At 38.5% G+C, this 12,440-nt stretch overlaps 1 long non-coding RNA gene across 3 annotated transcripts in view; it reads right to left on the bottom strand.

Annotated features, from left to right (window-relative positions):
- The window catches only part of LOC132359685 (uncharacterized), a 55,998-nt gene that overhangs the window by 18,342 nt on the left and 25,216 nt on the right, over window positions 1–12,440 (bottom strand). The window contains exon 3 of one of the 3 annotated variants that reach the window (XR_009500902.1): window positions 2,622–2,688. The exons of the other annotated variants lie outside the window; for them this stretch is intronic. This is a non-coding gene — a long non-coding RNA (uncharacterized LOC132359685). Of the gene's footprint in view, window positions 1–2,621; window positions 2,689–12,440 lie in introns of those variants that run through there. 3 annotated transcript variants of the gene reach the window in all.

Raw genomic sequence — 12,440 nt, 5'->3', positions numbered from 1 at the left:
ACAGAAGCCAGATGTTATTCTTCAAGACAAGAAAAGAATACCACTCCCCTTCTCCCCCTACTTCCAAGGCACTTCAGATATTATCAGGGCTGCCACTGCCATCACAGGTCCAGGGTAGGGGTAGGCAGAATGGTTTCAAAGGGTGAGGCCACCTCTCTGGTTCAGATAGGCCAGCATGCCCCTGCCCAGTGCCTTAGTAGCAGGACCCTGACAGAGAGCTGCAGCATGGGCAGGGCCACTACACAGAGCCATGGTGTGGGCAGCATACCACCAAGCCATGATGGTGACATCACCACCCCAGTGGGTCTGGAAGGCAAAGCATCAGGCCAAAGAAGATTATTCTCAAGCCTTAAGGTTTAATAGAATTTGCTGTATTAGGTTTTGTACTTACTTGGAAACTGTCACTCCTTTCTTTTTTCCTACTTCCCCCTTTTGGAATGGGAATGTCTATCCTTTACCTGTCCCACCACTGTATTTTGGAAGCACATAACTTGTTTGCTTTCACAGGTTCATAGCTGGAGAAGAATTTTGCCCCTGAATAAATCATACCTCAGTCTCACTCATAATCTGATTTAGATGGTATTTACAGAGAATTCGAACTTCAGACTTTAGAGATGATGATGAAAATGAGTTAAAACTTTTGGGGCTGTTGGAATGGATGGATGTATTTTGCATGTGAGAAGAATATGAGTTTTGGAAGGTCAGAGGCAGGCTGTTATAGACTGTATGTTTGTGTCCCTCCAAAATTCGTATGTTGAAATGCTAAACCCCAATGTGATGGTATTAGGAGGTGAGGCCTTTGGGAGTGAGGATGGAGCCCTAATGAATGGGATTAGTGCCCTTATAAAAGATATCCCAGAGAGCTCTCTTGCCCCTTCTGCCATGTGAGGACACAGCGAGAAGACAGCCTTCTGTGAACCAGGAAGCAAGTTCTCATCAGACAGGTGCCTTGCTCTTGGACTTTCCAGCCTCCAAACTACAAGAAATAAGTTTTTGTTGTTTAAGCTACCCACCCAGCCTATGATATTTTTATTAAAGCAGCCTGAACTAAGACAGTATGGAATCTTACTTCACTCAGTGAGACAATTTACATTTTAATTTGCTCACAGATTTATAAAAATTTCCACAAAGCAAACCATAAGAAATATTTAAAAGTAAATATATTATAGGTCACAGTCACTGATAATTCAATAATATAAGAAATAATTTTTAAATGGTTTGAAATATCTTAATGATTTGAAAATTAATTCCTGATCAATGAGAAAAATCACACTCTAGAAATTAATGAAAAGGTAAATACATAAAAATTTATAGAACACAGAAAAAGCCATAATTAGATAAAAATTTATGTCCCTAAATCCTTTCATTATTAAGACAAATGAATAAAAGTCCAGAAACATTATGTTTATCCTAAGTTTGGGGGTTTTTCTTGAAAAAAAGCACAAAATGAACTGAAAGAAAATTTGAGGAGTGAATGGATAAAAATAACAGATATAATCTACCTATAATCTATAACAGATACAGGAAAATAGTAGAAGAATTGATAAATAATTCCAAAAGATGTTGTTTTAAAGACTAACAAGATACAAACATACACACACACACACATACACACAACCCTTTATGATCCTGCTTAAAAATGTAAGACAAAACAAATACTAGCAAGACTAGGAATAGAAGAAATGTATGATTTCCTAGAAAATACAAATAAACCAAAGTAAACCAAGTAGAAAACCCAAATTGACTACTTACCAAAGAAGAGATTGGAAAGGTGACTATTATTTTAGATAATAATAAGACAAACAAAAAACCTTTCAGTTTGAGTCTACCTAACTGTTAAGGAACAAATAATTACACTATTATTTAAACTATTCCATACCAAACAAAAAGATAAAATGTGTCTCATTTCATGAAGGCAGCATAACTTTATTACCAAAACTTAATTAAAAAATAAACCCAAAACTATAAACCATTCTAATTATTTCAGTTACTAAGACTATATTTAAAAATTACCCTAAATCTTATTGACCTAAAGCAGCAATATTGTTTTGTTCATGAACCTGCAATTTGGACAGGCCTTGGAGAGGACTGCTCATCTCTGCTCCACTCAGCATCAGCTGGGAGGGCTCAAAGGCTGGGGACTGCAATTATATAAAGCCTCCTTCACTAAGGTATCTGGTGGTTGATGCTGTCAGATGAGAATCTGGTGCTAGAATACTACACATGGCTTCTATATGTGGCCTAGGCTTCCTCACACCACAGTGGGTGGCTAGATTCTAAAGGTAAGCATCCTGAGAGAGGCAGGCAGAAGCAGTACCATGTTTTATAACCTAGCCTTGCTAGTCATACAGTATCACTTCCCCCAATTCTACTAATCAGTGCAAAGTCCAACCCAAGTTCAAGGACAGGGGAAGTAAACTCAGTCTCTTGATGGGAAGTGGCAAGTTTCCAAAAGAGCATGTGGGACCAAAAATATTGCTGAGACCAGTGGTCAAAAATATAACATACCACAGTCCACCTTCTGGCCACAGCAGTTCACATCCCTCCTACATGCAAAATATACTCATTCCCTCCCCCCCCAATACCCATAACATCAGGCTGAGGTTTGAGGTCCAGGTATGGATGAACTTCTTGAGTATAGTTCCTTAAATATAGCCCCTTGAGAAGAGTTCCTCTTGATCTGAAGAGCTGTAAACAAAAACAGATAAGTTATCTGCCTCCACAAACACAAATACACAAAGGTAGAGCAGGCATAGGATAACTCCTACAGACACTCCCATTCAAAAAGGGGGAAAGGAGACAGCAGTCACTGGTCCATTAAACCCAGCTGGGTACATGCTGCTAGTTCCTCTATTACAGCTTAGTTGTACTGCTCGGGAATGATTCACTGCGGCTCATGGCTTCCCAGCTCTGGGCTGTTGGTTCATGTTAAGTAGCCATGTTCTTAGCATGCTTCCTGTCTATAGAAGGTTGGGATCCAAAGTCCTCTTTTCATTTTGTACTGTCTCTGTGCCTTTCAGTCCAAGTTGATATAATCATTTTAAAAACTATGTGGATCGAGAGACTGAGAAGACAAGCCACAGACCAGGGAAAATATTTGTAAAAAACATATCTGATAAAAGATTGTTACCTAAAATATATTCTTTTTTTCTTTTTAAAATGTTATTGGAAAAGCTATCCTTCTGAAAAGGACTTTTTGAAAATAACAGTATTATTTTTCTTCTCAATGGTATTGTAACTAGGTTATTTACTCTTCCTTTTCCTCACCTTTGGAAAGAAACCACGGAGCAGAGCCTTTGAGAAGAGAGCAACAGGTGGGCTGCCCATCATGTTGGGAGGGGTTCAATCAAAATATACAAAAAATTCTGAAAACTTAACAGTAAGAAAATGAACAACCCAATTTAAAAATGGGCAAAAGATCTGAACAGACACCTACCAAAGTAGATATACAGACAGCAAATAAGCATATGAAAAGATGTTCGACATCATACTTTATTAGGGAAATGCAAATTAAAACGAGACACCACTACACACCTACGAGAATGGCCAAAATCCAGAAAACTGACACCACCAAATACTGGTGAGGCTATGGAGTAACACAAGCTCTCACTCATAGATGGTGGGAATGCAAAACAATGTAGTCACTTTGGAAGACAATTGGCAGTTTCTCACAAAATTATACATATTCTTACAATATGATCCAGCCATCACCCTCCCTGGTATTAACCCAAAGAAGCTGAAGACTTACGGCCTCACAAAAACCTGCATACAGATGTTTATAGCAGCTTTATTCATAATTGCCAAACTTTGGAAATAACCAAGATATCCTTCAGTAGGTGAATGGATAAATAAACCATTCACACAATGGAATATTATTCGGCACTAAAAAGAAATGAGCTATCAAGCCATAAAAAGACATGGAGGAAACTTAAATGCGTAAGTGAAAGAAGTCAATCTGAAAAGGTTACACACTGTATGACTCCAACTATATGACATTCTGGAAAAGGTAAAACTATGGAGGCAGTAAAAAGATTAATGGTTGTTAGGAGTTGGGGGAGGGATGGATGAATAGGCAGAGCACAAAGGATTTTTTAAGGCCTATAATAGTAGATATATGTCATTATACATTTGTCCAAACCTATAGAATATACACCAAGAGTGAACCCTAATGTAAACTATGAACCAGGCATGATAATGATGCATCAATGTAGGTTCATCACTTTTACCAAAGGTACTACTCTGGTGTCCGAGAGGGACAAGGGGCTATGTGGGTACTCTCTGTGCTTTCTGTTGCATTTTGTTGTGAACCCAAAACTGCTCTAAAAAATAAAATCTTTTTTTAACTGTGTAGATTTCTTGTGAATCAATTTATAATCCACTCCATTAGACAAAAATCACACCCATAAATTTCAGTATAGGTCCTTGAGCTCCTATAAGGGTCCGGAGGGAAAATTCTCTTAAAATTCTTAGACGACTTTTTCGTTTAATAGAGAAGATCTGTGAGTCATCTGTGAGAACAGGCATGGCATGTTCTCAAGATCCTTAGAGGGACTATTTGTCTTTGTGAGGCATGACATTAAATCTCCTGCAGCCTTAACTAAGAGTTTTATAATCACTCCCTTGGCTTTGTAGTTAAACCATGTTTTCTCACAATACTCTAGATTTGATCTCTTCCCATAAGATTTTTCTTAACTTGAAAATTGTCTGCCATCTGGAGAAACTGGAAAAGAGAGTTTTATTTTCAAACTCAGTAAGTTCTGCTTCCTCTATATTTAATAATTCTTTCCTTAGCTTCTCTTTCTTAGTCCAGTTGGACTGCTATTAACGAAATGCCAAAGTTGGTGGCTTATAAACCACAAAAATGTATTTCTCACAGTTCTGAAGGCTGCAAGTCCAAGATCGATGTGCCAGCATGGTTAGGTTCTGGTGAAAGCCCTCTTCCAGGTTACAGACTGCCAACTTCTCACTGTGTTCTCTCATGGTGGAAAGGGTTAGGGAGCTCTGCGGGGTCTCTTTTATAAAAGCAGTAATCCCATTCATGAGGGCTCCACCATTAGGACCTAAGCGCCTCCCAAAGGCCCCATCTCCTAGTACCATCACGTTCGGCATTAACACTTGAATCTTGGGGGATACAAACCTTCATACCACAGCACTTTGTCCTATCAATTTTACTATAGGCAGCAAGAAATAGCCAGAAAACACCTTCAAATTCATGCAATTCATTATAACCGTTTTCTACTTTCCACGTTACCATAAGTACAGTGTTGCTAAACTTTCTGCTATTACATAACAAGGATCTTTTCTCCAGCTCCCAATGATACTTTTCCACTTGCCTTTAAACATTCACTGACATCCTCCTTGAGAGCCATGAGGTTTCCACTAACAATCGCTTCAAGGTCCTCCACCTTCTGCCCACTGTCTAGTCCTGTCTAGTTTAGCTTCAGTCACTGCTGCATTTTGAGGTTTCTGTTACATGGCACCCCACCTCCAAACACCAAAATCTAACTCAGTTTCTATGACTGCATAACAAACTACCCCAAAATTTAGTGGCTTAAAAGAGCAACAATATTTATTTTGCTCAAGAATTTGCAATTTGAGCAGGCCTTGGTGGGGACAACTCATTTCTGCTCCATTCAAGGGAGACATAAGCAACAAAGAATTATAGATGTTATGATAGATGTTTAGAGTACAGATGAGGGGCAAAAAGGAGACAGTAGTTAATTCCACCTGAGAAATCATAGAAAAAGTAACCTTTGAACCGAAGTTGGGGGCGGACAGGAAGAGGAGCAGGTATCGAACAGTGGGTTATATTTGGAAAACCACAACTATATTGGTATGAATAAGTCCACTGAGGTGGGAGAGCAGGCAGGAAGTGACTGGTGAGAGCTGAGGTGAAAAGCAAAGCTGAGATCAGATGATGTTGCTACAGGAGGAAGCAAGGGGCCTGGGCTCAAATCCGCTGTAACACTGCTACGGGGAATGGCTGCAACTGAGAACTTCTGGGGACCGTGAAGAACTACAGCCGCTGAGGAGAGGCCCCTATGATAAGAGTCAATCAGAAGAAGTGAGACCAAGAGTTGCTGTCACAGAGAGAGGTTGTCGGAAGGTGCCACTTCAGTGGTACCTGAGAGAAAAGCTACCAGAAAGAAAAGCAAGAAAAGCCCTCAAATGGAGCAGCCAGTAGGTCAGGCTGGGGCTCCCTGCACATTCTGTATTTCTAATTTACACACCCCAACCTTTACCTTGGAGAGAGAGGTTTCCCCCAGTATCTACTTAACCGGCAGAGATGGTAGTGATCACGAGAATTTCAATACAATTTATCTCCAGAAAATCTACAGAAACTCAGTGAGGCCTGCAGTTATTTACACAGGCCAGATTATTCTCTCAGGTTCATGGCGGAGAAAGTATAAACCTGGAAAAGAGAATAGTATTCTCTCACAGTCATATTCTCTCTCTCTCTCTCTCTCTCCCCCCCTGCTCTCCAGTTTAACCTACTAGATTTCTATATAACTACACATTAATCTCTTATTTCAAGCCCACTAGAAGCCAACAGCATGAACTCTCTATAGAATCCTGACTGTGTATTACATGTTTTCTCCTTAGAAATGAAGTTTTATTTAGCAGTGACACTTTCTGGAATAGAATTGAGAACAACATTCAGAGAAAAGATTATTACTCTGTAAAATAAACACTATGTTACCAAGCTTCCTTTCCTGACAGCCTAACTGCACTCCCGGTGCCTAAGGAGTCATGATGACAACTGAAGACGCTGTCAGTTCTTATAGCTCAAGTGCACAGGAATTATAGTGGAAATTTCAAAGAGAATCACTAGTGCAACAACTGTAGCCATTCAGATAAGTAGATATGTATGAAGAACGGAAGTAGAAAAAAATGCCTCCTGTAAACTGACAAACCATGAGCACAATTCCCTGTAGCCTAAATCTCACTTACGCTTGAAAACAACCTTACATGAAACTTAAATAGAACCTGATCAGATGAAAAAGACATTTTTTAATATTTAGATTCAGGCAGCTCTAGCAGGAGTTGGTGGATCTCTATTTCATTGTTTCAACACTGACATGACTCAGTTATTTACTTGTGTTTTCTGATTCTTGCTCCTATAACCAACTGCCTATATCACTGTAACTTCTGTTTGAAAAAAATCAAAGAAAGAAAGAATCTCATTGACCAGCAAATGACCATTTCCATTATGCAGGCAGTGCCTTCATGGCTGCATCTTGTAGGTCCCGTCTGGCTACAGACGGAGGGATGGACTACTGAATCCAACAATCACCAATCAGCTGTAGATGAGCTGGCAGAGTCACGTGGCACTGCAAAGAGCCACCATTTGCAAGGAACTGCCTAGAACTGCTTTCCTAGCAGGGACTGTGGCCATAACAAGTTCTACACAGATCGGGTAGAATCCTCCTTTAGAATCTCCAGGCGCTGATGTGCTCTGTCCTCAGCTCTGAGACCTCAGCCCAAAATCAGAGGGAAGAGGAAAAGTCCCATTTATCAACTTAGTACATTAGTCTACTTTGAAATTTACATTATCTTTTAATTACTTATTTTAGTAGCTCTATTTAATAGCCTTTTTAAAATGGAAATCTTTAGGTAAAATCTTATAGACAGTTGGGTAGCAGAAATCCTTACATTCTTTTGATTTATGCAGTAGTTTCTTTATCCCAAAATTGTCCCCAGAGAAATCCCAAAACCCCCAAAAGACTCCACAAAAAAATAAACAAAAATTTCCCCATTCTATCCAAAAGAAAATAAGTCAAGGTAATTTTCCTTTGTTCAGAAAATATTTGAAGGCCTTCTAGTTACAACAGGTACCATTTGGACAAGTAGATTAGAATCTTGTGTAATCTATTCTCGGAGTGAGCAAATATATTTTGGCTATTGCAAAAAGAACAGACATGCAGAAAAATAAATGCAATTGTGTTTGGGTAGTGATCTGGGTAGGAGAGGTTGGGGGAAAGGAAGAGAACATTGCAAACTATGACGCCAGCAACTTGCTATAAAGCCTACTCTCCATCATACCGTTTAAAGATTCTTCAAAACGAATCTATTTTCTGCAAAACCTCCCTACAACAGCTTACAGAATTGCAACATTCATTTTGGAGGCAAGTGGTCTAGTGACAAAAAAGGATGTTAAACTTAAGACCTGAAACTATACAACTCCTAGAAGACATAGGGGGAAAGCTCCTTGACATTGGATATGACAATGATTTTATGATTTTATGGATATGACACCAAAAGCATAAGCAACAAAAGCAAAAATAAATAAATGGGACTACACCAAACTGAAGAGCTTCTGCATAGTGAAAGAAAAAATCACAGAATGAAAAGGCAATCTTCTTTTGCAATTCTATGGAATGCAAGAAAATATTTACAAACCACATATCCAATAAAGGGTTACTATCCAAAATATACAAGTAACTCAGCAGCAAAAACACCCCCAAACAATCCAACTTTAAAATTGGCAGAGAAAGTGAATAGACATTTTTCAAAAGAAGATATATAAATGGCTAACAGTACATGAAAAGATGCTCAACATCACTAATCATCAGGGAAATTAAGACAACGAGATATAACCTCACATCTGTTAGAATGACTATTATCAAAGAGACAACAAATAACAAGTGTTGGCGAGGATGTGGAGAAAGGGAATCCTCGTGCACTATTGGTGGGAACATAAACTGGTACATTCACTTTGGAAAACAGTAGGTAGGTTCCTCAAAAAATTGAAACTAGAACCACCATACAAGCCAGCAATCACACTTCTGGGTATATATCCAAAGGAAATGAAATCAGGAACCCAAAGATATACCTGTAACCCCATGTTCATCGCAGTCTTATTCACAAAAGCCAAGATACAGAAACAACCTAAGTGTTCATCAATGGATGAATAAAGAAAATATGTTACACACACACACATATGAATATTATTCAGCCATGAGAAAGAAGGAAATCCTGCCATTTGCTACAAAATGGATGGATCTTGATGGCATTATGTTAAGTGACATAAGTCAGACAGAGAGAGACAAATACTGTATGACCTCACTTGTATGTGGAATCTGAAAAAAGCCAAACTAACAGAAACAGTAGAACAGTGGTTGCCAGGAGCTCAGAGGTGGGGGAAATGGGAAGATGTTGGTAAAAAGTATAAACTTCCAGTTTCAAGATGAATAAGTTCAGGGGGTCTAATATACAGCATGGTGACTCTAGCTAACAATGCTGTATTATATACTTGAAAGTTATTAAAAGAGTGGATCTTAAACGTTCTCACCACACACACACAAAAATAATAAGGTGATAAAGGTGTTTAGTAACCCTATTGTGGTAGTCATTTCACAATATATATGTGTATCAAATCATCACACTGTATACCTTAACCTTACACAGTGTTATACATCAACTGTATCTCAATAACACTGGGGAAAAAAAAAGGATGAACATAGAAAAACAGGTGTTTATAATATACAAATAATGAGCAATTTAAAATGTCTACTAATTTTACAAATTTATCAATCTAAGTTAAACCTGTTTGCCTCATTAACTAAACATCAATCCATGAGAGTATCATCTTGACTGTAGGTCCTTAAATGTATAAATTTAAAAATATGCCATATTAGAAAGTGCCTGGCTATTCCACACATTGATACATTTCTCAAGTCTCAACATTAACAGTATTTCCTTGTAAGCTATGGTAAGAATTGTGACCTTCATCTTAAGAGCCACAAAAAGTTACTGATACTTTTTAAGTAGAAGAGGATGTGACCAGATTTACATTACAAAAGGAAGCCTCCAGCTGTAGAATGGAGAATGAATTTCTGATGTGTTGGAGGTGGGGAGGTTGAAAAAGGTGGATGTGTGATGCTATTGTAAAATATTACTGCAGTGGTACATATGAATAGAATCTTCGACAGTAATCTATGCCCAGATTATGGACTAGTGTGGTAGCAGCAGAAAGAAAAAAGGATGAACTGCCGAGATAAATTGACAGAACTTGACTTTGCATAGCACATGGGGAGTGAGGGTATGGGAGCTCCTAAAGACAGGTAGTTTCTGGTTAGAAGAAAAAAAATATATGGTGATTCCACTTATTAAGAAAAGGGACACTAGAACAGAACCAGGTTTTAGGAGAACAGATGACTCTGATTTGAGGCATACTGAATTTGAGAGGGAGCTCAAAGGAGTGTTTGGCACATACTAAAGGAGCAGATATTATTATTTTCATAATCATCCTTAATCTCCCACTTTTTGTCACATGTAGGGGCGTATCCAAATACTCTTCCTCTTGAGATAGATATGGCTGATGGGGATGTCGTGGCATTGTCTCCTCATAAATTATGGGTCAGATATAAGGATCCCTGAATTTCTTGCCTTGGGGTGAGCTGAAGGAATAGGGCTGTATCTCCGAGCGCCATCTACCCATGTTGGAGGTAACAGAATCCAATACCCCTCGATGAGGGCTTAGACTTTTTACAATAGTGCTCCCCATCCCACAGCTCTCAGATTTTAGAGTAAAGCCTGCGTCTCACCAGACTGTCCTTCCCAAGGTTTGGCATCAAAAGTAGAGGATTATCACTTTTTTGCCAGCTCCCTCCCAAAACCCAGCAAGACAAGTAGAGAATCTAGTTACTATTCAAATGTTTTATCTTACTAAGGGAGGAAAAAACGTTAGCAAAAAAAAAAAGTACAGAAATCAAAATGTCCTTCTAACTAGGCCTCACTGACCATTTATCATATATCTGAAACAAAAATACACTATTTAAATTCTAAATATAGTATTTTTTCCTTCATTTTTTTCCAAAGGAAGCAAATCATAATAATCTGTAGGAAATTTTCCAACACACGAGCTGTACGCATATTTTTCATTTCCTCATCAAGCTGAAATCTTCACAATAGAATCTTAAGAAATCTTTTAAATATTGAGAAATTCACATAGAGTTTTTGGCATATATATACACAAATATCTACATTGACAAAGACTCTCACATTGACCAAATTTTAATCAAGCTCCTCTGAACCCTCTTCTCAACTAGGCCTCAACCTTTGGCCTTCCACATTAATCTCTGTATCACCCAGTTTTAGCAAGAATCCTGCTAAGTCAGTTTAGCATGAATCTCCCACCCTGGGTATCAAATCACTCTGGCCTGCCTCCAGCAAGAATCCTGTCAAGTTGGTTTAACCAGGATCCACCCTATCCCTGATGTTTCCTCTTAGTAATTTTCCATCCACTGACCCCCATCCTGCTCCTTGGCTATAAATGCCCACTTGTGCATGCTGTATTCAGAACTGAGCACAGTTCTATACTTAGGTCTTTTTTCCCCTACAGCAATGGCTCCTGAATAAAATCCATTTTTACCACGTTCACACATGTGCAGCTCTGGTTTCTTTGACAATATGAAGCTCTATATACAGTGTATATAGACACACACACAGACACACATATGAAGGAAATCATAAAACTTTATTTATAAAAGTAAAAGAATATTTAAGTAAATAGCATATCATATCAAACCCCAGAGAGGATGGCTAAACATAATTTCCTACCCCTTTTTGAATTAATACCCTTTGCAATATGACTTTGTGGCCCTTCCCATCAAAAGGGTGTATCATATCAAACCCCAGAGAGGATAGCTAAACATAATTTCCTACCCCTTTTTGAATTAATACCCATTGCAGCAATATGACTTTATAACCCTTCCCATCAAAAGGTGTAGTCTATTCTCCTATTCCTTGAATCTGGGCTGGCTTTATGACTTGTTTTGCCCAAAAGCATCCAACAGAAGGGACGTTGTTAAGTTCTAAGCCAATCCTAAGTCTGTACTTCAAAAGTCCTTGCAATTCTGCTTACCTCGCTTAAGTCCCAGCAACTGTAATGTGAAGAAGTCTAGGTTAGCCTGCTGCGGGATGAGAGAGACACAAGGCTCATTGCCCCCATTGCCTCAGCCAAGAGCTCATCACCCTCATAAAGAGTGCTGAAAACATTTTTCGAAAGAAGGACTAGAAAATAAAGGCAGGGCTATTTCCTAGAACATACAGCAAAAAGAAAGAGGAAAATATGGAACAAAAAATATAAGAAATGGAATATAAACCTAAAAGATTCAACATCTGAATAACAGATATTCCAGACAGAAAAAAATCAAGAAAATACAGGAGAGGAAATAATCAAATAAATAATAGAAGAAAATTTCAGAGAACTGAAGTAAAATGCAAGTCTTCATATTGAAAAACTATATACCAAGCACTAATCAGACGAATAAAAATAAGATCCTTATCTAGGTACATTTTTGAGACTTTTGAGCATGAGGTGTATATGAAAAATATTTTAGGGACTTCACTGGTGGTCCAATGGTTAAGAATCCATCTTGCAATGCAGGGGACGCCAGTTCAACCCCTGGTCAGGGAACTAAGATCCCACATGCTGT

This window comes from Balaenoptera ricei, chromosome 2 (assembly GCF_028023285.1).
Source record: "Balaenoptera ricei isolate mBalRic1 chromosome 2, mBalRic1.hap2, whole genome shotgun sequence".
NCBI lineage: Eukaryota > Metazoa > Chordata > Mammalia > Artiodactyla > Balaenopteridae > Balaenoptera > Balaenoptera ricei.
The sequence above is the reverse complement of the archived record's forward strand: the minus strand, read 5'-3'. Positions and strand labels throughout refer to the sequence as shown.